The sequence below is a fragment of the Podarcis bocagei genome (genome assembly GCF_964188305.1).
Source record: "Podarcis bocagei genome assembly, chromosome: 7".
NCBI classification, from domain to species: domain Eukaryota; kingdom Metazoa; phylum Chordata; class Lepidosauria; order Squamata; family Lacertidae; genus Podarcis; species Podarcis bocagei.
This window is the reverse complement of record NC_138132.1, coordinates 3,582,934-3,609,343: the sequence shown is the minus strand read 5'-3', so window position 1 is coordinate 3,609,343 and position 26,410 is coordinate 3,582,934. Positions and strand designations below refer to the sequence as shown.

The window sequence follows — 26,410 nt, the reverse complement described above, 5'->3', positions numbered from 1 at the left end:
GGAACAACTGCCTGCCTGCACCAGTAAGGCTTCCCAGGATGTCCCAGTCGTGTAGCTTGACTGAGTGCTGTGTATTGTAGCTCTTTCACAAGGTCACTGGCTTTCTCTACGAAACTGATTTCTATCCACCAGTAGAACTGATGCTGATACTGATTGTCCCATGATATATATGAGATGGATGACTCAAAATTGTGTTTGTCTAGGTCTGTAGTAAAAGCGAGTCTAGTCTTGCCAGGAGTTGATTGTCTTCCAGCTCATTTTAACCTCTTTTACCTCTTGGACATGAAAACCAAAAGAGAGGTTTGTTGCAGGGGGTTGTGCCCCATGATAATAACTGATCATGGAAGAAATACAAAAGCACTCTCAAAATGTTTCACAGAATTGACAAACCCTCTGATGCAAAAAGCCGATCTGTAGCTCTTGGCCCCTTCTGGCAAGCTGACGCTGTTGTGTATAATAACTAGCTTGGAACCACTTCAAAGGAGGAGAGGATCTCTCAGCAAGGAAGCAACCAAAGGAGAACCCAGGGAAACTGAAGATGAAACCATTTGTAAACCTGGCAATAGTCCCTCAGGCATGTGGCACAATTGCAAATTTTTCATGAGGGGAGGGAGAATTATTTGGCTTTGAAATGTTTGCCGTTGGAGTTGCCTCTCTACAAATGGTGAGGGCTAGAAACTTGCTGCTTTAAACAAGATGAGAACTAGAATTCTCGGGGTCTAATGAACCCTGGGGCAAAAGAGCCCTGGGGGTGAGCTGTGATTCTTACTGGGTATCTGCAAATTGCCGTTTGCTGGAAACCCCCAGCTGCAAGGTTGGAGGGGGAAGAGATGTGATTGACTCTGGCAGCGCGAAAGAATGCTCTCAATACGAAGCACCAAACAAGGCCTGAAAGCTAGCCAAGAAGCAGCTTTCTCTTGCCAGCGAAAACATTAACTAATCCCAGCAACATTTTAAAGAAAATGCTCAACTTCTGGTAACGGAACAAACCTGCTGGATGAATAAATATATTGTTCTTTGCCTCTTACAACTCTGGCTGGGGATAAAAAGACTTGTGGAAATCAGACTCCGGAAGCATCGTTGTTGAGTTCAGGAAGCGGACTGCTTGTAGGCAGTGGGAGGAGAGGGGCCTGGCTAGGCACAAGGTGGTCCTGTCTAGTATTACCCCAAAGTTCTGGTCATTTAGACTCCCTGCTGTACTGTTGCATTTCCCCAAATCTCCCAATGCCCTCTTTTTAAAAGATGCTGCTTGCATTGGCCATGAAGATTTGAATGAAAATTCTGCTTGAGCATCACTGCTTCTTCTTACGAGTGAGTAACTTCAGAACCAAACCCCTTGCCTATTCTTGATCAGAGTATGGTTCGGTCTAGTCCACCTTTCCAACTCCTAGCAGAAACTTACAAGCATGTGGTATATTGCCTCTGCATGAGGAGGCTCTCCTTTGCTGTCGCAGGGGCTGGAGCCCCTCCCCTAGGAAATAAGGTGCCAATGTTGGGGGTCTTTTAGTTTGTGGGGAGGAAAAGTGATAAAGGGGGACATGATAAAATAATGCATGGTCTGCGGGAAAAGGAAGTTTTCATCTGTCTCATAGTACCAGAATCCAGGACCATCTGATACAGAAGCTGAATGTTAAAAACATGGAATCTTCTGCCACAAGGTGTGGTGGCAGCCAGAAAGTTGGATGGCTTTAAAAGGGGTTTAGCCCAATTTCTGGAGGATAAGGCTATCGGCGGGTGTGAGCCGCAGTGGCTGTGTTCTGCCTCCACCACCAGGAGTAGGAGGATTTGATGGGAATCCCAAGTGGGAAGAGCTGAGGTTGCTCTCAGGCCCTACTTATCACAGGGATCGGGTCAGCCACTGTGGGTAACATGATGCTCGACTAGGTGTAGATGAGACCTCTGCTCCATGAATTTATCTAATTTTTTAAAAGCCGTCTAAATCAGAAGCACTTGCTTCCCTCTTAATGAATTCCGTGTGTGAAATTGTACTTAATATTTTCAACTGTTATATGTATAGCTTATTGTTGTAGGGAGCCCAAGAAGAAAGGTCCCTGCCCTGAGATGCTTACGATCTAAAATTTGACCCCCGGGCATCACCTACCTGGCACCTGCGATTATCAAGGGGGATATTGTTTGGTTTGTTACTATGTCTTTTTGTGGTTTTGTACTGTAAACCGCCCTATGATCCTTCAGATGTCCTCTAAATGTCAGATAGTTGTTTATTTCTTTGACATCTGGTGGCAGGCGTTCCACAGGGCGGGTGCCACCACCGAGAAGGCCCTCTGCCTGGTTCCCTGTAACTTCGCTTCTCGCAGTGAGGGAACCACCAGAAGGCCCTCGGAGCTGGACCTCAGCGTCCGGGCAGAATGATGGGGGTGGAGACGCTCCTTCAGGTATACTGGGCCTTTGAGGCCGTTTAGGGCTTTAAAGGTCAGCACCAACACTTTGAATTGTGCTCGGAAATGTACTGGGAGCCAATGTAGGTGTAACCAAGTGCAGCCTGTATGTAAAAAAAGGTCTGCTTTTTTAAAAGTCTTCCTGTTGAAACCTTGCTACTTGATTTTTGTCTTCTTTCAAATGAAAAATTTCATGGTTTTGAGTGGAAAGGAAGAGGGGAGGGGAGGGGAGGAAGAAGAGATATTTTTACATCTGAGTCGGAAGCCTCGTTATTTTGCAGAGCCTTATGCTCTAATTTTGAGTGCCTGAAGAACATATGGAAGACTTGTCTCTTTGAACATCTATGCTCGAGGGGGGGGGGGAGTCTCCCATCTGTTCAGTGTACAGTTTGATGCGTTCATAGACTGGACAGGGTGGAAGCCTCTTGCCTGTGCCCTTTGTGCTATTCACAATTTCATGGATGCATATTGATAATGTGGTGGTGTGGACAGAGCCAGGCCTCTCAAAATCTGATACCTGGAAGCTTTAATTATTATTTGTTAAGGCTTGTGCTGCAAGGTGCCTAAGTTTAATTCTATCACCTTAAAAAGCCACTTCTGGTGTCTAGGAATAATTTTAGCTCACATATATATATATTTAGAGTGATGTTGAACATGAATGGCATTACTTTGGTGACTTACAGATGCAAATAGCCTGACATGTGGAAATGTGATAATTGGGCAGGGGAAGTAGACACAAGACAGATGGGGAGCCTGTTGTCTTTAACACTGCAAGAGAAAAACGTAGCCTGGCTGCAATTTTAAGGCAGCGAACTCCGAATTGATTAAAAATGGAAGTACTCTGAGAATCCATTAGACTGTCTGTTGGTATGCCTGTACTTCCAACAATTTAAAGCCGCATTTTCTGCCAGAACGGCACTTGGAGTGACATGCAACAGGGCAATGAAATAAAGCAGTAATAAAAAATTCACAAAACACCAACATAATCCTAAAAGCCAAAGACAGATATATGAAGCAGCAGCAGCAGTTAAGAACAGGGCACAGTCAGCCAGAAGGAATTCTTGAAAAAGAAGAAATGTTTTTGCCAGCTGTTGAACGGACAACAAGGAAAGATTTCCTGGGGAAGCAGTCTCTGCAGATGGAGTGGCACCACGATTGTATATGTTGAGCCCCTGTGCCTTCCAGCCTCCCCAAATGTCTCTCTTGTCAATCTGAGAGAACGGGGTGGGATGTATGGGAGCAGGTGCTTCCTAAGGTACTCAGGACCCCTGCCATTTAAGACTTCAAAGCTCAAAACCTGCATATTAGATTACATCCAGGAGCAAATAAGCAGCCAGTGAAGCTTCCCTCTGAAAATCAGATAGTGTCCATACATGGCTTGTAAAACCTCAAGACAGGTCTGAGGCAGTTTGAGGCTGGACGTGCTTGTGCAAGCTCTGATCGCCAGACCAAGCCCCACCTCCACATAACTAACGGATCTGTGTTACAGGTGGGAGCCAAGTAATCCTTTGACACTCTTGAGTAATTTATCTTTCAGGGGCTAGGAGAACGGGCAAGTTCAGGGTGGCGGTGGGGCTCTGCCCCCCTGCTCAGTGAACTTGTCTGCTGCCTCCAGTTTTGCCTGTTAGCGCGTCTCTGATCTTCTCTAGCCTGGTTTGTTGGGGGTCCTCTTCCAGGGAATTTCGAAGGTCTGTTCTGAGCATCCATTATGGCACTGAGTCAGTGCCGGGCTCTAGTAGCATGGCAGCCAGGTTTGAGCTCTGTGATCTGCTGGGACGCATTTTGAGAATTCTCTTCTAATGGTAAGCGGTAGAAAAATATTATTGAGTTAACTAAATGAACTGTATAGATTACATACCCCTAGCCTCGTCTTCTAGATGCTGTAGGTCTTGAAGCCAGTTGGGGATCAGGCGGTTTTGTGAATGGATCCCCCAAATCCAAGGTCTCATTGCTGACTCTCTCTTTCTCCTCCACCCGTCCCGCAATGGTGTGGGCAGCACTGGAATGTTAATGGCTTGCCCATTTCTACCGTGAATGACTTTTTTGTTGCTGTTGTGCAAGAAATTTCCTGGCTACCCAACCTTGCCTCTTGCCCTCGAGTTCAACTGCACCTGCGTCTCTTAATAAAAGCAGATTTTCTCTGGCACGGAGGAATGTGCACAGTGGAGTCAGGCAGTCTGCTTTTGAAAAACAAGCGCTATGCATCGTCCTTGTGCAGCCGATATCTCCCGGCAGTTCTCCCAGCTTGCGCAAGGCTTTGCTCAGGATTTGGGCCTTGCTTTTCTCCAAGGTTTCCATAATTGTTAAGATGGAAGCTTTAACTGTGCTCTTCTTCCTCCACCCCCCCCTTTTCTCTCCAGGCTTAATGGGAACACACTCATTCAGGAAAGAAAAGAGAGGCAATTTCTGAGCGCTTTGCTGATTTGGCTAATCCCAGATAGCTAATTCTCTTGTGTGGGCCCAGTGAGGCAGGCTGCTGCGTAAGTCCCAAACTCAGCTCAGCAGCAGCATTTGTGCACCCGCATTGGGGAAAAAAATATTTGTGCTGCTTTGCTTTCCTCCAAGGAAGAAAACCTCTGCTTTTTGCTAGCACCTTCTCCCTTTATGTGACTTTAATGGGAGATTTCAGAACTAGGGCTGCTGCAGAGAGGATATTAGGGGGGCAGGAACCCCCAGCTCTCAGGGCCTTCCATAATCCCACCCTTCTCATACTTCTCACCTTGTTGTTCTTTAACCCTTTGAGTTAGCTCCTTGAAATAGCTGTGGTGTTCTGGTAACTGGTGAAGCGCAGTGCAGCCTCCGTTCCCTTAAGAAGATTCCAAAAAGACAGACAGCTGTGTTGATCTATTATTTTGCTGACACCCACAGAGCAGAAGGAGCGCTGAGCAGAAGGCCCAGTTTATTAGACTCAGCACAGCTGCATTCCTGAGCGTGATTCCCTGGGAGGGAGCGCCACTGATCTCAGAGGTGTTGACTCCTGGCTGAATCGGGTCAACTTGTAAAACACCTTGAGCTTTAACAAAAGATACTCAGCCCGCTGAATTTCAGTCTCTAGCTTTTAACTGGAATTGCAGACCATCTTCTGAATAATTATTACTGTTTGAAATGCTGGTGTGAAGTTAGGAGCTGCATCAGATAAAAGGAATGGATCCGACCTCTTTGAGATTGTTGCCTTCATTCTCAGGCTGCTTCTATGCTAATTTGTCTATCTGTCCTGCAATTAAACTGGAAAGTTTCATTATCCCTTTATTTGCTTCCCAGTAACTGTAGTGCTTGTGCAGGTGAGTTCATTGCTCCTGCTCTAGATAAAAGCCCAGAAGGAGCTGCACTTCTCTGCATTTCCCCTCCTCCACTTCACCAGTGGTTGAAGCACCATCTCTTGTGCAAGCTGCTCTTGGAAATAAAATGCTCCAGAGGGCGGACTCCTTCCCTTCAAGCCAGTTGCATCTGAGAGATGCACACTTAAGCCCAGGAACTGCAGAGGAAAAGGAAGCTCAAACCTCCCTCTCATGTGATTAAAGCTACAGTGGTACCTTGGGTTACATACGCTTCAGGTTACATACGCTTCAGGTTACAGACTCCGCTAACCCAGAAATAGTGCTTTAGGTTAAGAACTTTGCTTCAGGATGAGAACGGAAATCGGGCTCCGGCGGCGCGGCAGCAGCAGGAGGCCCCATTAGCTAAAGTGGTGCTTCAGGTTAAGAATAGTTTCAGGTTAAGAACAGACCTCCGGAATGAATTAAGTACTTAACCCGAGGTACCACTGTAAAGGTAAAGGGACCCCTGACAGTTAAGTCCAGTCGTGAACGACTCTGGGATTGCGGCGCTCATCTCGCTTTACAGGCTGAGGGAGCCGGCGTTTGTCTGCTTTCACAGACAGTTTTTCCGGGTCATGTGGCCAGCATGACTAAGCCGCTTCTGGTGAAACCAGAGCAGCGCACGGAAATGCCATTTACCTTCCCGCCAGAGCGGTACCTATTTATCTACTTGCACTGTGTGCTTTCGAACTGCTAGGTTGACAGGAGCAGGGACCGAGCAACGGGAGCTCACCCTGTCACGGGGATTCGAACAGCTGACCTTTCGATCGGCAAACCCAAGCGGCGCAGTGGTTTAACCCACAGCGCCACCCGCGTCCCTCTCCTGTGATTAGTCTGCTGCATATATCTTCATGTTCCTAGTTTATTGTACCGTGCCAGTTGCCTCCCCTCCCCCCTTTCACATTCCTGCCACAGAGGTCTGTGTGCCCATGGTGAACTTGCCAGCATTGCTACATCCTTGACCTTTTCTCCTTGGCTTTGCCCCAGAGAACCAAAGACAAGTGTTTGGGAAACTTTATTCTCCTATGTGGTGCTATCTGCATACAGGCACGGGATGGAATGCAACAATTGTCTCATCTTGCTGATGGGAGTCCAACAGGGAGAGGTGTGTAATCTGTCCGCCTGTTAAATGGAACTTTCAAGTCCGGCGGAGAAAGAGAAGAGCAGAGGCCCAATCGCCGAAGCAAGGTACCTCTTCCAGGTGTGTGGCTTCATGGTTAGGCCCAGGGCAAGTGCCTCATACAGAAGTGAGCTGCATATGCAAGCGAACCAGAGGGCCGGTGTGGTGCAGTGGTTAGAGTGTTGGACTAGGATCTGGGAGACCATGGTTCAAATCCACCCCCATTAGGCCATGACACTCATTGGGTGTGACCTTAGGCCAGTCACTGCTCCTCAGCCTAACCCACCTCACAGGGTGGGGATTAAATGAGATGAGGCAGAGTTGTGTCCCCCACCGTGAGCTCATCAGAGGAGAAGGTTGGGACATATACACAATATCAACTTGTGAATTGTGTGTGGTCCTAATAGTGCTGCTTGTTTGCACCTTTTTCTCTTAATCCAGATAACTAGGAAGTCTCTGGAAATTCCAGAAACTTCCTCGCTCTCAGCTTCATGCTAATCCGCTGCTGGAGTGCACAGAATTCCTAGGAATTTTCCTGTGCTTGAGATGGTTCAGTTGTTGCCTCCTTTCTGTGTTTCCCTTCCTTTGTTTACATTGTGCTTTGAAAAGGAATGAGGGTTTTGAATGTTGGGGACATGTTTGACTGAGCAAACTCTGGCAGACTCTTTCTGACATAGCCAGCCTTGCAGGAGGGAACTCGGAGTATTTAGAGTGAAAATGACAAGGCAATTGTCAGGAATTACTTTAATGGGTAGGAATTAGTTTTAAATTATTCTCATTATAAATAGCTGGCATCGTAGTTCCTGGCTCTGAAGCAAGCAAGATGGAATGATGTGTCACAGCAAAGAAAGGTTGTGATTAATAAAACGAATCTTAGTTAAACTAGCACAAAACACACACACACACAGAGAGAGAGAGAGGGGGGGGGAAAGCTTGGTAAATCAATTAGATTCATCCATTTCCCTACAGATCTGCCTCTAAGTCATTCTACAGGAGTTGGCTGAGACTTGCAGAGCTTTGTGGGATGGGGGAGAGAGAAGATGCTCAAGTATTAGGCTGCATCTTTTAATTATATATTGACACCTGCTTTACAGAGGGAAATGGGGAGAGCTGAGACTTCCTAGATTTTCTGTAGTGGGGAGGTGCCATTCTCTAGTGGAGAGGTTGTCCCAGCGCCATCGTGGTTGAGATGAGCAACAGGCGAGGAAAGGGAGGAGTTGTTTAGCAGCGGAACCTTCCCCTTAGACTCACTTAGATATTTTTTAAGTAATGGGTATGCTTCCCGCTAATGAAGATTAGTAGCAATTGCTGTGAGTTCCACCAAACTGTCCTTCCCTCCCATCCCACGTGTGTGTTTTTAGCAGGGAAAATATGCTGTAATTTTGGTAACGATGTAAAGAGCTAATTAAGGGTCTTGCTCAATCAACTAGCAGCTTAATTACCACCAAATAGTAAAGCTTGCGGAAGCGCTGCTGCCGCCGCAAGCCCTGTGACATTTATGGTTCTGCACCTGAGGGCGTTGTGCAAAATGGGGAAAGGATATCCCCCCTTTTTAAAAGGCCCATCGCAACTGGGATTTCTAGAGGTGGTGGGAGGAATTTGCTGAGGATTGTGATTCCTTAAACATCCACGTCTTCCCTTTCCTCTGGGGAGTGCACAGGGTGGCCTATATGGGTCTCCTACAGGGAGGTCTGCTATTCAGACACCACTCAGACTGTCTTTGCCTCCACAAGGCGCCTTCTGACCACCTCTTTGGCCATTCAAAGCAAAACAGTAAACCCCTGTAAGGGGGGAGGAGTGAGTTTTCCTTGCATATTTTCCTTGCCTTCAAATATTCCTCCCTGGGCCATTGCTCACTGGCAGAAGATCCTGGCTTCCACCCTCAACATTTTCCAGGAGGGCTGGGTCAGGCTCCTGTCTGAAACCCTGGACTGCTGATGCCAGGCGGTGTGTAGACAATGCAGATTTAACTGGACCAGCGGCCTGACTGTGTACAATGCAACTTCCTGCCTGGCTTGTCTAACCTGACAGCACCACTGCTGTTTGTGTGTGGAGGGCTGGCACAGCATTTCCATGGCTCAGCCTTGCCTCCCAGTTCCTGTGCCCCCCCCAGGGAAGGCTTTGAGGCTGGTGTCTCCACCAGAGGCATCCCTGCCACAAGGCAAGGTGAGATGGTCACCTCCAGTGGTAAATTTTGGGTGGCCGAGTAAGGGAGAGGGACTTGACGAAGGGCACAGTGTTGGGTTTTCATTTCCATGCTGCCTCAAAACAGCTGGATCGCATTCTGTGTTTTAAATGATGCGCTCTGTTCCACTCAAGCCGCCTAAAGAACCGCCTTCTGGCAGTTCCCTTGCTGCACGAAGCCAAGTTACAGGGAACCAGGCAGAGGGCCTTCTCGGTAGAGGGGTACCTCGGGTTAAGTACTTAATTCGTTCTGGAGATCCGTTCTTAACCTGAAACTGTTCTTAACCTGAAGCACCACTTTAGCTAATTGGGCCTCCTGCTGCTGCCGTGCCGCCGGAGCACGATTTCTGTTCTCATCCTGAAGCAAAGTTCTTAACCCGAGGTACTATTTCTGGGTTAGCGGAGTCTGTAACCTGAAGCGCATGTAACCTGAAGCGTATGTAACCTGAGGTACCACTGTCTTTTAATATTTTGTGGGAAGCCTCCCAGAGTGGCTGGGGAAACCCAGCCAGATGGGTGGGGTATAAATTTGTTATTAATTAATTAATTAATCATTATAAAATGCTGTAGACTGGTCCTGAAGGCCATGTGACTGCTGAAGAGCTGGTCCCCAGAGTGCAGCAGCCGGCCTGCTCTTGAGGTGGGATAGCTGGAGAGGCCTGTGTCAGATCTCTCTGCATTCCTGGCATGCCTGCTGGTCCCCCTGCCTCCCTCCTATGCCCCTCTTTCCTTTGAACGCTGCTCAGGCGCTGACTGCAATTGGCCGGAGCCTCCTGCATCTCTCAGAGCTGCAGTCCATGCAGAGGCTTGTGTGTGTGCTGAGAGATGAGAGACCTCTTGTTGCCCTCCCTCCTTGTTTAATGCCTGCATCTACCCATTTGCCTTCTGGACATGCTAATCCCTAGAGCATGGGTAGGCAAACTAAGGCCCGGATCCGGCCCAATCGCCTTCTAAATCCGGCCCACGGACGGTCCGGGAATCAGCGTGTTTTTACATGAGTAGAATGTGTCCTTTTATTTAAAATGCATCTCTGGGTTATTTGTGGGGCATAGGAATTCATTCACCCCCCCAAATATAGTCTGGCTCCCCACAAGGTCTGAGGGACAGTGGACCGGCCCCCTGCTGAAAATGTTTGCTGACCCCTGCCCTAGAGAGAGGGATGAAATCAGAAGGTGCCTGACTCTTTGAGAGGGAGGGAAGTGAGTGCATTCAGCTGGACCAGCAATGTCCAGAAGTCCAGTTTGGCACAGACCCATTCTGAGCTTGGCTTTTCCGAGGTCTCTCTCTGGTGTCCTGATGGCAAAAGCTCTGGGGCAGAATATTTCGGTGCCTCTTGAGTGAAGCTGGCAGCCAGACTCTGGCAGTGGCTGATAGTTCTCAGATATGACTAATAGAGAGTCACTCTCCTGGCAGCAGATGTGAGGGATTTCATAGGTCACTTTTCACACTCTTATCTGGTTACAGGGGAATGAGTTTCCGCTGGTAAAAGAGGAGGCCCACTGGGAATGCTTCTGAGGCCAGTGGGCTTGAATGGGCAGAGCCTGCTGAACCGTGAAGCCTCACAGGGAGCCGGGTGCAAATCACTATTTCAGTTCGAACTATATTTGAGGATATATCAGACATGCTCTGGCCTGTGGGAAGCAATAATTTCTTCTAGAGCTCTGATCTTACATCAGAAGAGCCCGCTGGATCACACCAATGTCCCATCTAGTCCATTATCCTGTTCTCACAATGGCTGACAAAATGCTCAGAGCATAGTCATCATGGCAAATAGCTATCAATAGCCCTCCTCATCATTTGTCTCCGTCTCAAAGAGAGCCAGTGTGGTGTAGTGGTTAAGAGCAGTGGACTCATAATCTGGTGAACTGGGTTCGATTCCCTGCTCCTCCACATGCAGCTGCTGGGTGACCTTGGGCTAGTCACACTTCTCTGAAGTCTCTCAGCCCCACTCACCTCACAGAGTGTTTGTTGTGGGAGAGGACGGGAAAGGAGATTGTTAGCTGCTTTGAGACTCCTTCGGGTAGTGATAAAGCGGGATATCAAATCCAAACTCCTCCTCTTCTTTTAGAGCTATCTAGGTTGGCACCCATCACTGTCTCCTGTGCAAGCGAGTTCCATAGTTTAACAATCTTCAGCTGGTGTGTTTTGACCCCCTACTGGGTCAGGTGGGTCGCAACAGGAGCACCAGCACCATTCAAAGGTCGAGCCCTGGGTTTGAAAAGGTTGAAGACTACTGGTCTAGAGAGGTGGTAGGAAAGGTCTTGTAAGCAGGATGGGAATGAGTATTGAGGCGAGGTGAGAATATTCTCTGCTAGAAAATTCTCCAGAGAATATTCTCTACAAACTGTAAATTCTAATGTAAGAACCAGTTTTACAACCCACATTAAATAATAAGTCAAGCTGTGATATTGCCAGTGTAAGTAATGAAAAATGATTTTTTTTTTGATCCAGTTACATTACTGGGCATTGTGTCATTCACCATTGGCAGTTGGCAACATAATTAGAATTCAAAGTTGATGGTAAGTATACGGGTTAGTGGCAGGCTTAGTGATTAACATGAGACATTCACGTTGCATTTTCAATTTCAAGTTTGGTGCAAAAAAAAAAAAGTGAATTCACTGCATTGCCCCATGGAATAGAAGTATCTGTACAGTTTTTGGTTGCCATCTGAACAAGTTTACCCATGAATAAACATGTATATTAACTAATTATACCATTTTCAGTTCATTAAAATTATATTTAAAATGAATATCCTCCTATTTTAAATGAAAATTCTCTAATATTCTCATTAATCGAGAATATTCTTGAGAATATTCTCCAAAAGTTTATTCTCGAGAATTTAACATCACTGGTAACGAGGTCTCCCTTTTTTACATCTTGCAAATATGACTTAAACAAACCTAAGGGCAAGTGGACCAGCAAGGCATTGTGGATTCACTGGCATCTTCAGCTATCCCACCTCAAGAGCAGGCAGGCTAGTTGCCCAAGTTCGTAAGGCCCACGGTTGCAGAAATTGCAGCTCTGTTCAGGACTTGCTTTTGACCCCCTCTTCCACCCCCCCCCACCATAACACAGAATGACAAATACCAGGGGTGGCTCTCCAGGTGGTGTTGGACTCCCAGTAGCCCCCATCCACCACAACCAGTGGCTCCGGATAATGAGAATGGTAGTCCAACAATATCTGGAGAGCCACGGTTTCGCTCTTCCTGCCATATGCAAACAGTTGTGTGGGTGAGGGGAGCCAAGATAATGCCTTTAAACCCTTTTAATTTTTACTTTCCTGCCGGGGGTGGCTCTGACGGGTTGCGATGTTCTTTATTAATGAGCACTTTGGAATCCTTTGGTGTCAAGTATAGCTTTGTAGAATTGGGTAGGAAGTCGCTTGAGGAATGTGAGGAAGCCCAGGCCTGTGAAGCTTCAGCCTCTGCTCGTTAATGTCACAGGGAAGCCTTTATCTCTGACTTCCCCCCTGCACGATGTGCCGGCTTTCCCATCACAAATATTTCTGTTTGGCTGATTAAAAACAGATGTGCGATGTGTGGTGGACGCCTGGGAGAAGCGTAATGATACCATTCTGTGAAAAAATCAGTGAGAGGACTTCTGCCAAGGGGTTTTAGGGGAGTGACAAAGTATTTGGAAAGTTGTGGAGCAGCGTTGGCTGCAGCCCTTGGATGCCTTCAGAGGTTGAGTCGTAATTCCTCCTTCAGGCCTTGGATGCAGTCCGCCAAGCCCTGTCACATGGGTGGCAGGTTTTCAGAAAAGGTGATATATGTCTTGAGTTTTGGGGTAGAGACAATGGTTCACACGAAGCTCTTGTGTGCTTAATAGGTAAAGGGAAAGGGACCCCTGACCGTTAGGTCCAGTCGTGGCCGACTCTGGGGTTGCGGCGCTCATCTCGCTTTACTGGCCGAGGGAGCCGGTGTACAGCTTCCAGGTCATGTGGCCAGCATGACTAAGCCGCTTCTGGCGAACCAGAGCAGCGCACGGAAATGCCGTTTACCTTCCCGCCAGAGCGGTACCTATTTATCTACTTGCACTTTGACGTGCTTTTGAACTGCTAGGTTGGCAGGAGCAGGGACCGAGCAACGGGAGCTCACTCCATTGCGGGGATTCGAACCGCCGACCTTCTGATCGGCAAGCCCTAGGCTCTGTGGTTTAACCCACAGCGCCACCCGCGTCCCACCCGCCACCCGTGTGCATAATAATAATAATAATAATAATAATAATAATTCTGTACTTTGATCCTGCCGTAGTTCATTTCTGGGTTCACCATCTATGGTTGACTCGAAACAAGCTGCGTTGCAGAGAACCTGTGTGAAGGCCACATATATGGTGCTTCCCCTTCACCCTTATCGTCTCCCCCCCCCCCCGATCATCTCGAACCAGGGGTGTGTTTTGAAGCATCACCGCAAAGCTCCTCATGTGCCCTGAGATCTGGGCTGCAGCTAATCACTGCTTCCTCTCTCTCACACATCTTGGCTTTTATGTGTGAATTCATTATGCAAGGTTTCTTTCTTTATTTTTAAAGTCTGTGTCGATTTATTTCATAGGAAATCCTGAGATTTTTCAAAGGAGCAGGCTTGCAGATGGCTGGCGCTTTTCCATTTCCATTTTTAAATGGTTAATTTCAAATCTCTTTCATTTTTATTAGAAATGCGCTGCTTTTCCCAGTCTTACCTGATCCGGCGCCGGATGCCTGTTTGCCATGTTTATGAAAGACACATTTACCGTAGTTTGGGTATAGTTCCTTTTCACCACGATGTTTTCCAGTTTGGTTCAGTGTTAGAAACTCAGATATATAAGTTGGACCTAAATGGCTCTGTAAACCAAGGTTTGTTGTTGTTTAGTCGTGTCCGACTCTTCGTGACCCCATGGACCAGAGCACGCCAGGCACTTCTGTCTTCCACTGCCTCCTGCAGTTTAGTCAAACCAAGGTTATAGTTGCCAAAATGGAATGTCTAGTTGCCATTTTGGGGCAAGAGGGCTCTCAAGTCTTATTTTTCAAATGATGGATGACACTGATTAATTATCAGTAAAACATCTGTCTAGTTCAGATGACAACCTTGAGCTAGGTTAAGGCCTTTGAGAACTTAAAGAAGAAAAGTCCCTTGATCCAGGGACAGTGGTACCTCGGTTTAAGAACAGTCCGGTTTAAGAACGATTTGGTTTACAAACTCGGCAAAACCAGAAATAGTGTCTTGGTTTGAGAACTTTACCTCAGTCTAAGAACGGAATCTGAATGGTGGAAGAGCACTGGCGGTGGGAGGCCTCATTAGGGAAAGCGCGGCTCGGTTTAAGAACGGTTTTGGTTTAAGAACGGACTTCCGGAACGGATTAAGTTCGTAAACCAAGGTATCACTGTATTGGCTTATTCTGACTTCTTTTTCTTAATGGTGACATGGACCATTCATAACGCAAGAATATTCTTCACAACTGTGAGCAGGCTAGTGGGGTGGGGTAAGGCAAGGCAAGCGATAACAATTAACTATAGCGTTGTTCACTGCTCCTGCTCAGGCTGCACGGAGAATGAATTTTTGGTTCCTGAAATTGATTCTGATTGTGCAGATAAAATATAACAGATACCGGTATATAATGCTGTGGTATTAGTGTGTGAAAACAGTCAAGATCCAAGGATCTCCAGGCAGGCACCTCCAGATGGTGGAGATATCAGGCGCCATCCTGGCATCCAGGCACCTTCACTCGGTCGCAAGTGACTGATAACCAGGTGCAAAATGCGCCCGGCGCCTGGCTAATTTCGAACACTGGTTTGGGTTCGAGCAGGCTCCGTGAAGACCCACCTGGGCAGGCTGCTGCCGCGTCTGCCTGAATTGCTTTCAGGCAGGTCTTTCAGTTTATCTGCTCAAGCAGCGAGAGGAGGCCAGCTAAATGGAGAGCTCTTGCACAGCAAAGCTGGTAGGGGAACAGCTGGAGAGACTAAATTAAGCTTAGGAGGCCTGCAAACAACCTGCAGGGGGAAAAGTCTGTTTTCTGAACATTCTTCCCTCCATCCCTGCCAGTGATCTTTCTGTGTCCTGAAATGCTTTCGCTGCATGACCCAACTCGACAGGGTTGAATGGTTTCTGCTGTTCGTTTTTAACTGTTCCTGTTTCGTTTAGGTTTAACATTTGTATTTAGCTTTTCTAAAATACCAGGTTGAGCTCAAAGTGGCTCGTAATAGCATTAAAAATGAGCAAACATCACTATCGCTAGGCCGAAGACGCAATAGCGTACAAATAAGGCAAAGGGAAACAGGCTCATGAGATAGTTAATACAATCTCAAAGAGATGCAGAAATGGCTTCTGAGCATCAGCCCTGTACCAGTTAAAGGGGCTTCTATACCCACTACATGAGCACAATTGCAGGCAGTAGTCGCTAAAAATGCAAAGGTCGCCATTTCACGCCCATCCCACGAGGAAGGTAGGACTTGGTTTCAATCTCATTTCTGCTGGTGGAGACCCTTAGGGACCTGGTATCACTCTGAGAACAGAATCTTTCTCGGGAGGTCGGGAGGGGGAGAGAAAGAACCCACAACCTCCGTGTTGTCCAGTGAAAGGATAGATTTCGCGCGCGCCCCCAACGCAATTAGTGCTTAGCGGTATGGTCTGCTGCCAGACTGCATTAAAATCATCATTACAGCAAATTCCTCTTGGAAGCCATCGAGAGGCTAAGATTGATTATACGTAAATGAAAAGGGACTTTGATTTCATTTGTGATTGCTTTATCGCTTAGAAAAATCTTACATTGCCGTTGGGAGTTTTGTCCAGGTTGGCATGACCTTGCAGGAGGTGAATTGTCACTGTGTTTTGTTTTTTTTTCTAAAAAAAACAACAACTTGGAAGCTGACCTTGGCTTGTCCTTGAACAGAACCTGCTTCAAAGGCAAAGTCCAGTTTCTTGTTGGCAAAAAGTGCTTTGGTTTTGATGTCCTTTCTCTGTGACGCTCTCAGGAATGGCTAATGCCGGCGCTTCGTGATACATGCCCCTCATTTGACTGGAGGAACACACTTGTGTGGCATGACGCATCTTTCGGCTACTTGCTTCTCTGTCTGGTGCTAACAGCTCCTAATTGTTTTGGGTTTAATTAGAACCGTCTTCAGTGAGAACATTCTAATTAAGCCCAATGTATAAAGAGACCTAAGGGTGGAAGCCCTTTTAAAACACAAGAGGCCTTCCGGAATGACCTTCCTTGGTACTGTGTAAGCTTCCAAATGCCTGTGCAGTGAGCTCAAATGAGCCCAAAGCGAAATCCTTCCTCCTTGCCCTTTCTGCCATCACTAAGGGCCCCTGTGCCTTTTTCTGTGATTCTTGTGCAGTAGGGAATTAGTTACTGCACAGCTTGGAAGAGAGCTGGAGCAATCCTTGGGGTCAAATCGGTTGCTTCTTGATTCGTGGCAAGAAGACGAAGCTCATTATCGTGCGCCATCCCAATCTCCAAGCAGTGCAAAGAGCAGGGGTCCCAGGCACTTACCCAGGGTTCATGTTTCCTTTTGGAGATGAGGTACAGCAGGGACTGTGGTATCTTTACCTGGACCTGCGATGGAGGGGTTCAGAGCATTAACACACCAAGTGTGGGGAGCCTTGCTTCTCCCATCCTGCAGCCTTGGATTCAAGCAGAAATCAAAGCTTGCTCTCAAACGTTGCTCTGACTCTCTGTCTAGCTTGCTGCTTTACTTCTAGGTCATATCACTTCAAAACTCTCTACTCCAGACTCTGGCTTTGTCGGTTAAGGGAGGGGCCCCTGCCCATTTGCCGTCTCACATTGAGCCCCTTAACCCCCCCCCATCACCTCATCGGGAAGCCATCCTGGCTATTTTCGGAATTAGAAGGCTTGATTAGCTTTCAGCACTTGAGGGACCCAGGGATTAGAGGTGGTCTGGCATGCAGCCTGTTCCCCCAAACTCCTAACATTAGGTTAAATTTGGATTTCGCCTCATTTGGAATTGTGTGTCGTGCAAATGGCATTTTTTTTGTTGGTCCTTTTGGAGAAGGAGTAGAGCTGAGTGAGTTTGCAGGAGAGTTTGGATCAGAGGATTCAGGGAGGGATCAGGAAGTGCTGTGCCAGTGGTTTTCAACCAGTGTGCCGTGGCACTCTGGGGTGCCTTGAATGATGGTCAGGGGTGCTGCGGGCAACACTGGCATCTGTCCCCCTTTCCATCGGCTCCCTCACGTCTCTGCCTCCCAAAGGCTTGCACAGCTGTTTATTGCAGCAGCGCTGGCTATAAGCTCCACAAGCGAATGGTGCCTCTGGGAGACACCTCTCTTTGAGGCGGGGGGGGGGGGCGCAAGCTCAGAGACTCCCAAGGGGAGAGGAATGGAGGCTGAGGGAACACTCCACAAGGGAGGGCTTTGGAAAAAGGGTGAGAGACTGCCAGCTCTGCAGGTAAGGGGTGACGTAACTGGGCTCCTGGGGTGCCGCAGAAAGAATGTAGGTAGTTGGTTAAGGGAGCCGTGGACTCAAAAAGGTTGAAAACCTCTGTGCAATGCAGAAGCTAGTTGACTCAGCCTTGGTGAGTTGGCCGGTGAGCTGCCTGAGACTTGCACCTGTCAGGAGGAGGACCAGGAAACCTTCTGGTTTCAGCCCCTCGCAGTGTTGATGACTAGAAGTTGAGTCATCATGTTGCTTGCAATTTGAAGGCCTGAGTTGGAAGATCAGAATGCCGACCCAACCCCCCTAAAGTTTCAGCTGACAAAGCACCTGTGTTTTTAGAGTGCAAAAGGTTAACGTACCTGTTCAGAGTTGGCCATTTCAGCCTGCTTCGTAAGCCAGCTCTTGTGGCTGCCCATTCAGTGGAAATGGAGCAGGGTTAGTGGCTAAGAAAAGGGTCTTTGTCAGTCTCCACAGGTAAATTGCTCCACTCAGAATTGTCCTGAAGAACGGGACGGAAGCCACTGAGCCAAATTAGGCTGGTTGCTTGGATACCAGTGACCGGATAGGTTTGAGCCAGTGTGATGTAGTGTTTAGCTTTGACAAGGAAGATCCGGTTATGAAGATGGTGGGTGTGTCCCTGAAGTCTCCCTTGCCTGTATACTTTCTATGGGGCAATTAAAAATTAGCTGGGGGAACTCCTTGCCCATGCCTGGAATCCAACAGCTGTTAATTGGCCACTTACCTGAATGCCTCCTCCTTGCAGATGCTTTTGAGGTTGTGCATTTCCTCTGCTGTGCGATGGCGCAAAACTGGAATCGCTTGGATATTCCTCGGCTCAGACTTGCTCTTTCCAGACAGAGACCTGTTGTACCCAACCTCTTGATTCAGGTCAGAGCTGGAATACTGGTCAGACACACACTGCAGGGGATGTGGACTCCCTTTATGGGGTGGTTGCAATGATTGCTGAGAAATTTTTAAAAATTGCATTTATCTTGTGAAGCACCCTGAGAGCTATTGATGATGAAATCGACATTGTGCATTCTGTGAACAAATCAAGGTGATGTTGTTAACCTTCAAAGCCCTAAACAGTTTCTGCCACTTTGTGTGGAGTAAGGGGAGTATAGGAGTATAAGGGAAGTTTTTAATGTGTGTCATTTTGGTGTATGTTTGGTCTTTGTTGGAAGCCGCCCAGAGTAGCTGGGGAAACCCAGCCAGATGGGCGGAGTACAAATAAATTATTATTATTATTATTATTATTATTATTATTATTATTATTATTATTATTATTATTATTATTGCCATCTGGCGATCTAAACCAGTGTTTTGAGCTTATGTTGCTATCTAAGCAGCTTGTGGACTCGCCTCCTGAATTGCACATGGAGGGGATGAGGCCTTGGTTCTGCAAGGAATAAATGGCATTCTTGAGTGCTTTCTTCTTTTGAATTGCACTCCTCTGTGGTGCAAGGATGTTCCTAGATGGGCACCTCAGGATTTATCACTATGTTGTCTTTTCCCCTGAACCCCCCCCTTTCCCTTTTGATGTTGAACAACCAGATACGGCACCTGATTGGCCGTCCTTGTTTCAAACACTGCCGCCTCATTGGCTGCGGGCGGAAACCTCTGTGTTCTTTTCTTCCTCAAGTTCCATCAGGCGCCCCTCCCTCTTTCTGTTAACCCCTTTCTCTTCTGCAAGACCATGGCATTTCAACAGGCTCGAACACAACCAGAATCTGGCAGATGGAAGAGCTGCCAGGAGAAACAATAACAAGGAAATCATAAGAGCCTCGAGTCATTACCGGGGGTGGTGGGGTGGAGGAAGCCGAGCAGGGAACTCCTTTGAAACCCTGATACATCTCAAGGCACAGGCTGGGGCTTAGGGGAATTTGTGCCTCTTAGGAAATCTGGATAAGTTGTTTGTACCATAAAACCTCATTTGTTCTGGGTGGTTAAAAAGTGCCTGTGCATTTCCAACATGTGCAGAAAGTTCTGATGCTGGGTCCCCTACATACCAGTAGGGGTATGTAAGGTATATAAGAGAGGACACCCCCAGGAAAGAACCATTAGCCGGATGGTGAACAGATCGCAGTACACGTTTCGTGTTCCTTTGAGCCTAGAGACCATGTTAATGTCCTCCGCAGGATATATCTCAAACTCTTTAAAGGCACTGGCGAAGTAGTGCTAAAAAGAATGATTCCTTTGCTATGTTTCTGCATACAGTGGTACCTCGGGTTACAGGTGCTTCAGGTTACATACGCTTCAGGTTACAGACTCCGCTAACCCAGAAATAGTACAAGTTAAGAACTTTGCTTCAGGATGAGAACAGAAATCGTGCTCTGGCGGCGCGGCGGCAGCGGGAGGCCCCATTAGCTAAAGTGGTGCTTCAGGTTAAGAACAGACCTCCAGAACGAATTAAGTAATTAACCTGAGGTACCACTGTACTTTAAACCCATTGCCCTGGACATTGTGCATAGCCCAGGGGTTCCATATTTTAAAATAAAATAAAAGCTCACTTACTCACTCTACCTGGCTTCTGAATCTCAGGTTTCATATCTCTCAGTGATAATGCCCATCTCCTTGCTACAGATAGAACCCATTCTGATTTTCTGTGGCTTGTGTTAATCGCTTCCTAAGTGGCCGGAAGCCAAAAAGTTGAGGTGGGTTCTTTAATATTGTATCTGTGAAAACAGTTACAAGCTTAAAATTGGAAACTTGTAACTTGAAAGGTAGGATTTCCTATTCTCTCTCTCTCTCTCTCTCTCTCTCTCTCTCTCTCTCTCTCTCTCCTGGAGTACTGTGTCCAGTTCTGGGCACCACAGTTCAAGAAGGACACTGACAAACTGGAACGTGTCCAGAGGAGGGCAACCAAAATGGTCAAAGGCCTGGAAACGATGCCTTATGAGGAACGGCTAAGGGAGCTGGGCATGTTTAGCCTGGAGAAGAGGAGGTTAAGGGGTGATATGATAGCCATGTTCAAATTTAGAAAAGGATGTCACATAGAGGAGGGAGAAAGGTTGTTTTCTGCTGCTCCAGAGAAGCGGACACGGAGCAATGGATCCAAACTACAAGAAAGACGATTCCACCTAAACATTAGGAAGAACTTCCTGACAGTAAGAGCTGTTCGACAGTGGAATTTGCTGCCAAGGAGTGTGGTGGAGTCTCCTACTTTGGAGGTCTTTAAGCAGAGGCTTGACAACCATATGTCAGGAGTGCTCTGATGGTGTTTCCTGCTTGGCAGGGGGTTGGACTCGATGGCCCTTGTGGTCTCTTCCAACTCTATGATTCTATGATTCTCTCTCTCTCTCTCTCTCTCTCTCTGTGTGTGTGTGTGTGTGTGTACACTGACTGGCATATTTTTCCTTGGCTTTGGTTTCTTCAAACAGACTTCAGGCCACTCCTTTCCTTGCCTCTGATAACTTTCATTCCTAGTATTGGTAACCCAGCCAAGTGAAACTGTGAGAGGCTGGAAGGGTCCAAAGTTCCCATTCTGTTGGATCTGTGTCCCAGAGCAGAGTAGGGTTACCAGCTTCCCAAGATGTGGGAGGTTGCTGTAGATCTGTGTCCATTTGAATTAATATAAGTAAAGGAGGAGGGAGATTATGTTTTAAGATGGTGGGGAGCAAAGAGTAGAAACAGGCAGGTGCTTTTGTGTCCTGGGAAAAGGTGCCAACTCGCCCCTGGAGATAACAGCAGGAGGAAAAAGGAAATGCCTCTTGATTGAAACTCCACGTTCATAGAAAGATGTACAAAGATCAAGTGACTATATAGTTGGCATGGTCCTTGGTGTTCTGCCCCTGTAATCTAGGGACTATTGATGAGGCAATTGATGAGGGCAGGTGATTTGCTAGAGAGCTGTGTCTTTCCCACCTTGTTTGGTAATGGGCATTGAGTGCGAAATGTCTGCTCAGTCCTCAGTGAATGGTATTTTGACATTTCAAGTAAGGGGTGAGATGGGGAGAAAGACTGAGCCCGAGTGTGTCATTTGGGAACGGCTCTGCCATTTGCACATCTGCATTTCCTGTTTGCACATCTGCATATCCCAGTCTCTCCCACAGATGATGATGATGATGATGATGATGATGATGATGATTTTATTTATACCCCACCCTCCCTAGCCAAGACCGGGCTCAGGGCGGCTAACAACCAATAATAAAAACAAGTTGATTAAAATACAATGTAAAAAACAAGATTAAAATAAAAGATAAAAAAGATTAAAAGCCTCTTCACAGGAGGAGAAAGGAAAAAAGAAAGAGGGGGAGGGAATCAAACTGATTCCAAGCCGAAGGTCAGGCGGAGCAACTCTGTCTTGCAGGCCCTGCGGAAAGAAATCAGATCCTGCAGGGCCCTGGGTCATGAGACAGAGCGTTCCACCAGGCCAGAGCCAGTGTTGAAAAGGCCCTGGCTCTGGTTGAGGCTAATCTAACTTCCTTAGGGCCCGGGACCTCCAGGGTGTTGATATTTATGGACCTTAAGGTCCTCCATGGGGCATACAAGGAGAGGCAGTCCCATAGGTACGAGGGTCCTAGGCTGTGAAGTATTCAAATGCCCGGGTTGTGAGGGCACCCACCTTTCCCACTACAACGGAGCCTAATCTGAGTCAAACCTCACTGGTGTTCCATCACGCTAGACCCAAATGTTGGGGTTGGGCTCTGGGCACATCATTTTTATTCATTAGTCTCTTTTCCCCCAGAAGGGTGAACTGAAAGCGACTTTACGCCCTCAGTCTTAAAGTTTGTTCTTGTAGTATACCTGAAGGAGCGTCTCCACCCCCATCGTTCTGCCCAGACACTGAGGTCCAGCTCCGAGGGTCTTCTGGCGGTTCCCTCCCTGTGAGAAGCCAAGTTACAGGGAACCAGGAAGAGGGCCTTTTCAGTGGTGGCGCCCGCCCTGTGGAACGCCCTTCCATCAGATGTCAAAGAGAAAAACAAATACCAGACTTTTAGAAGACATCTGAAGGCAGCCCTCTTTAGGGAAGCTTTTAATGTTTAACAGACCACTGTATTTTATTGCTTTGTTGGTGGCCACCCAGAGTGGCTGGGGAGGCCCAGCCAGATGGGCGGGGTATAAATAATAAATTATTATTACAGTGGTGCCTCGGGTTAAGTACTTAATCTGTTCCAGAGGTCCGTTCTTAACCTGAAACTGTTCTTAACCTGAGGTACCACTTTAGCTATGGGGCCTCCCGCTGCCGCCGTCACACGATTTCTGTTCTCATCCTGAAGCAAAGTTCTTAACTCAAGGTACTATTTCTGGGTTAGCAGAGTCTGTAACCTGAAGTGTCTGTAACCTGAAGCATATATAACCTGAGGTACCACTGTATTATTATTATTATTATTATTATTATTATTATTATTATTATTATTATGTTTACCTCTGAGCATGTACAGAGCGTTTTCTCTTCATATTTCCCTTCCTGGGTCGCCGCCCCACGCCCTTAAAACCAAGAGGCTTTCGGAGCTCATTTTACAAATGATTCTGCTGTTAAGGGGGACCCTTCCCCACAAATAATCTTGGCCCCTTCCCTTTGAATGCATCCAGAGGTCCAAAACGGCACCAGGCCAGCCCCAAAGTTTCCTTTGCCTTTTCACATCTTCCTCCTCTTCCTCTTTGGGTGTCGCTGCCTCCCTCCTCCAGTGAGGGCAGTGCTGCCGCCTTTCCCCTCCTTTCACCCAGTTCAGAGTGCTGGGAAGGGAGGGGTGGAGCTTCTGGCCTTGCAACGTCAGGAAACTTGTGTGTAGCAGCCCAGCGAGCAAAGGAGGAGTGTGCACGTCCCTGCCCGGATCAAGTGTCTCCTAGTCAGGGAAACCAACTGACTCTCCTCTCCTGGGCAGAGAAGAAAAACCCAATCTCCTCTTCCGGAGGAGAATTGTTCTCTCCCCCCCCACCCTGTCCACCCACCCTCTCCTCTGCCGTGTGATTTATTCCTCTCCAGCACCCTGCGGCTGACTTTTCAGGAAGTACAGGGATGGTGGAGGTAAGTGAACTTGCTGGCCAGTTGCTCCCCCTCCCCCACGGGGCGCTTTCAGGAAGGGTGGGATGCCTGTTCATGCTGGGCGAGCAAGGGGGACGCCAGGCTCTCCCCTCACCCCCTAAAAAACAGTGTGTTCAAGCAGGGCATTGGCTTCTGGTGGAAGCTGCTCAATTCACACACAGCGGCGAAAAGGGAGAGGCTCTATTCTCAGGGTGGGCTCGCGCTTTGTGCATTTAATTTCAGTTTTGTGCAGAGTTTTCTCTTTTGCAAAAAAGCTTCGGGAGAAAACTTTTTAGAATGGAAATCTAGTGTTGCAGGTTTACTCCTCTCTCTCTCTCTCTCTCTCCCTCTCTCTCTCTCTCTCTCTCTGAAATGGCTTATTGCATGTTTAACAACAGAGTTGCCCACCCATTTCTGAAATGGTTGCCTAGAGGTTGAGGGCAGGGCAGGGCAGGAGCGGCAGTTGACAGTCAAAATGTAGCCTACCTTCACGGTCAAATAATCTTGAGTTGGATGTCTGCGCCGCCCAGTTGACGGAGGCCTGTAAGACTAGGGAGGCGGGGTGGCAGTGGCCATAAATGGGTGAGGCTTCGTGATAAGAGTTGGTGAACTGTACCTCTAAGCCTGTGGGCCTAGGAAAGGGCTGTGGGGATTAAAGGGCCCTAGAATAATAATGCAAACTTCAAAGTGTCTTTGGGTATAAACCTATCCCCTGGGCCAGCTTGCTCAGGACCAGACTCAATTTATCAGCATCGCAAAACTCAAGTGTGTGGTTGCTCCAAGGAGTTTAAAATTAAACGGAGAAAGGGGAGGGAAATAGAGTTGGGGCCAGAAGGGAGCGTGTATGTTTATTTCAGTTCTATGTAGATAAGTCTAGTTACTGTGGGGTGTGGAGATGGAGGGGTCCTGCCAAGAGCTTCTTGCAAAAGGTGGGTCTTGAGGAGGAATCGGGGAAGCAATGGGGAGGTATTCTGTGAGGGAGCTTGTGGCATCAGGGGCAGCCAAAGGAAAAGTAGACCTTCAGGTGACCTGGAGTGGTGAGGCTGGACTCCTGAATGTCTTAGGTGAGAGGATGTAGCAAGAAGAGGGGTGGAGGAGAGAGAAATTGGGGACCCCAGAGGGCTTTGGAGGTACACACATGTTTGTAGTAGCAAGAACCCACCCTTCAGCTTTGGCAGAGAGAGTTCCTAAGGAAGTGGGGATCCCTGGCTCCAGGTTGTTGGGTTCCCCACTAGGAGAGGCATTCCCAAGGCTCATAGCACAGTCCTGGCTTTGCAGACCTCAAGATGAGAATTGTTGCATGCAGCTATTTATATGCAATTTGCAGCTTTTGTTCCCTGCCTACCAAGGGCTGAGCGTTCTCTTTCGTTCTCCCTTCCCCCCATGCTTTGCCTGCAGCAGTGTGGTGCATACATGCTGCTGCTCTTGAATAGGCCTCTGCTAAGAATGAAAATTCCACTATTGAGCCCAAAAGCAGGCGACTGGCTGAGCAGGGTGCTAATGGCAGGGTAGTGTTGCAAGCAGGCCCTTTCCGGTAGGCTGTTGCCTGCTGATGCTTGGTAGCTGTGGGTTTTCTGGGAAATTTTTATTGGAATTTTTTTCTGATGCCCATGTGTCATCTAATTTAGCATGTTTGTTTTACTTGTGTTTACTAAACAAATCTAAACATGTTGAAACATCCAAGCTTGCCTAATACTGTATTTGCGTTTGGCACCTGTTCATTGTTACGTACCCAGTACATTTCCGAGCACAATTCAAAGTGTTGGTGCTGACCTTTAAAGCCCTAAACGGCCTTGGCCCAGTATCCATGAAGGTTGGCATCTCCACCCTCATCTTCAACCTGGACACTGAGCTCCAGCGCTGAAGGCCTTCTGGCAATTCCCTCCCTGTGAGAAGTGAGGTTGCAGGGAACCAGGCAGAGGGCCTTCTCGGTGGTGGTGCCTGCCCTGTGGAATGCCCTCCCACCAGATGTCAAGGCAGTAAACAACTATCTGACTTTTAGAAGACATCTGAAGGCAGCCCTGTATTTTTAAGGTCTGATGTTTTACATTTTTTTATGTGCTGTAAGCTGCCCCAGAGTGGCTGGGGAGATGGCTGGTGGCTCCTGCAAATGACCTTTGTGATCGAGCTGGGATATAAGGGTTCGGGCACTCCCTGAGATACCCAGGACCTAAGTTGTTAATAGCTTTGCAGATTAATACAAGAACCTTCAACCTGGCCTTGTAGTAGATGGGCAGACAGTGCAGATGCTTTAATGACCACATGTTCTCGACCTGGTGTCCCCATCAGCAGTTTTGCCTCAGAGAACACCAGCTGGAGTTTCCAAACCAGACCCTAGGGCAGCCCCACATGGAGCACATGGCCGTAATCCAGCCTCAAGGTTACCTGTGCATGGACTACAGTGACTAGTGTTCTTGTATTTGCTGTGCTTCAGCTGGAGATAGGTGTGGGGATTGGGTAGCAGCAATGTGCTCAGAAGCTAGAGCCGAGCAACTTCTGCCTTGTACCATTTTGTCCGCTGCGTTGAACTGCCCTGAGAATTTTGTACGCTGCTGCCACTTTGAGGTAGCATAGCATTACAACTGCACAAAGTTGCTTCACTGTGGAAGAAGAGTCTTGTGCTGGGAGTGGAACAGCTAAGTGAACTCCTCAGGCTGCAAGCGGAAGCCAGGCGCAAGATGCGCTCTGAGGGTTGTCTGGTGCCTGCATCCAGGGATGTGGGGCAGGAAGGTTTCTGTGGGAGAATTTCCATTTCATAAAATAATTAGCAATGATGGAATGCCAAATGGCAAGCTTAACAGTTTTTAAATTTGTGGCCTCTTTTTTTTTTTTTTTTAAAGAATTACAAGGAGAATAAGCATGCTGAATTAGATAACTATCGGGCACTGGTTCCCAGTTAGCTAAGTACTGCAGACTGTTTTTAAAAAGCCAAGCCATGGACCCCCTACTTTTGAAAAAGTTGATACCTCTGTTGTGGTATTTGTTATGTGAATGGTGCCATGGACCTTCCTGCGTGGGTTGCACAGACCCTCTGGGGTTCACAGACCACCAACTGGGA

At 47.6% G+C, this 26,410-nt stretch overlaps 1 protein-coding gene across 5 annotated transcripts in view; it reads left to right on the top strand.

Moving 5' to 3' along the window:
• PAK4 (p21 (RAC1) activated kinase 4) overlaps positions 1-26,410 on the top strand; it is a 78,872-nt gene that overhangs the window by 5,072 nt on the left and 47,390 nt on the right. The window contains exon 2 of one of the 5 annotated variants that reach the window (XM_081200336.1): positions 1,243-1,311. The exons of 2 other annotated variants lie outside the window; for them this stretch is intronic. The gene's annotated coding sequence lies outside the window, so the exon portion shown is untranslated. Of the gene's footprint in view, positions 1-1,242; positions 1,312-11,906; positions 12,005-23,139; positions 23,356-26,410 lie in introns of those variants that run through there. 2 more of the 5 variants (XM_081200335.1, XM_081200337.1) reach the window with 2 other exon arrangements.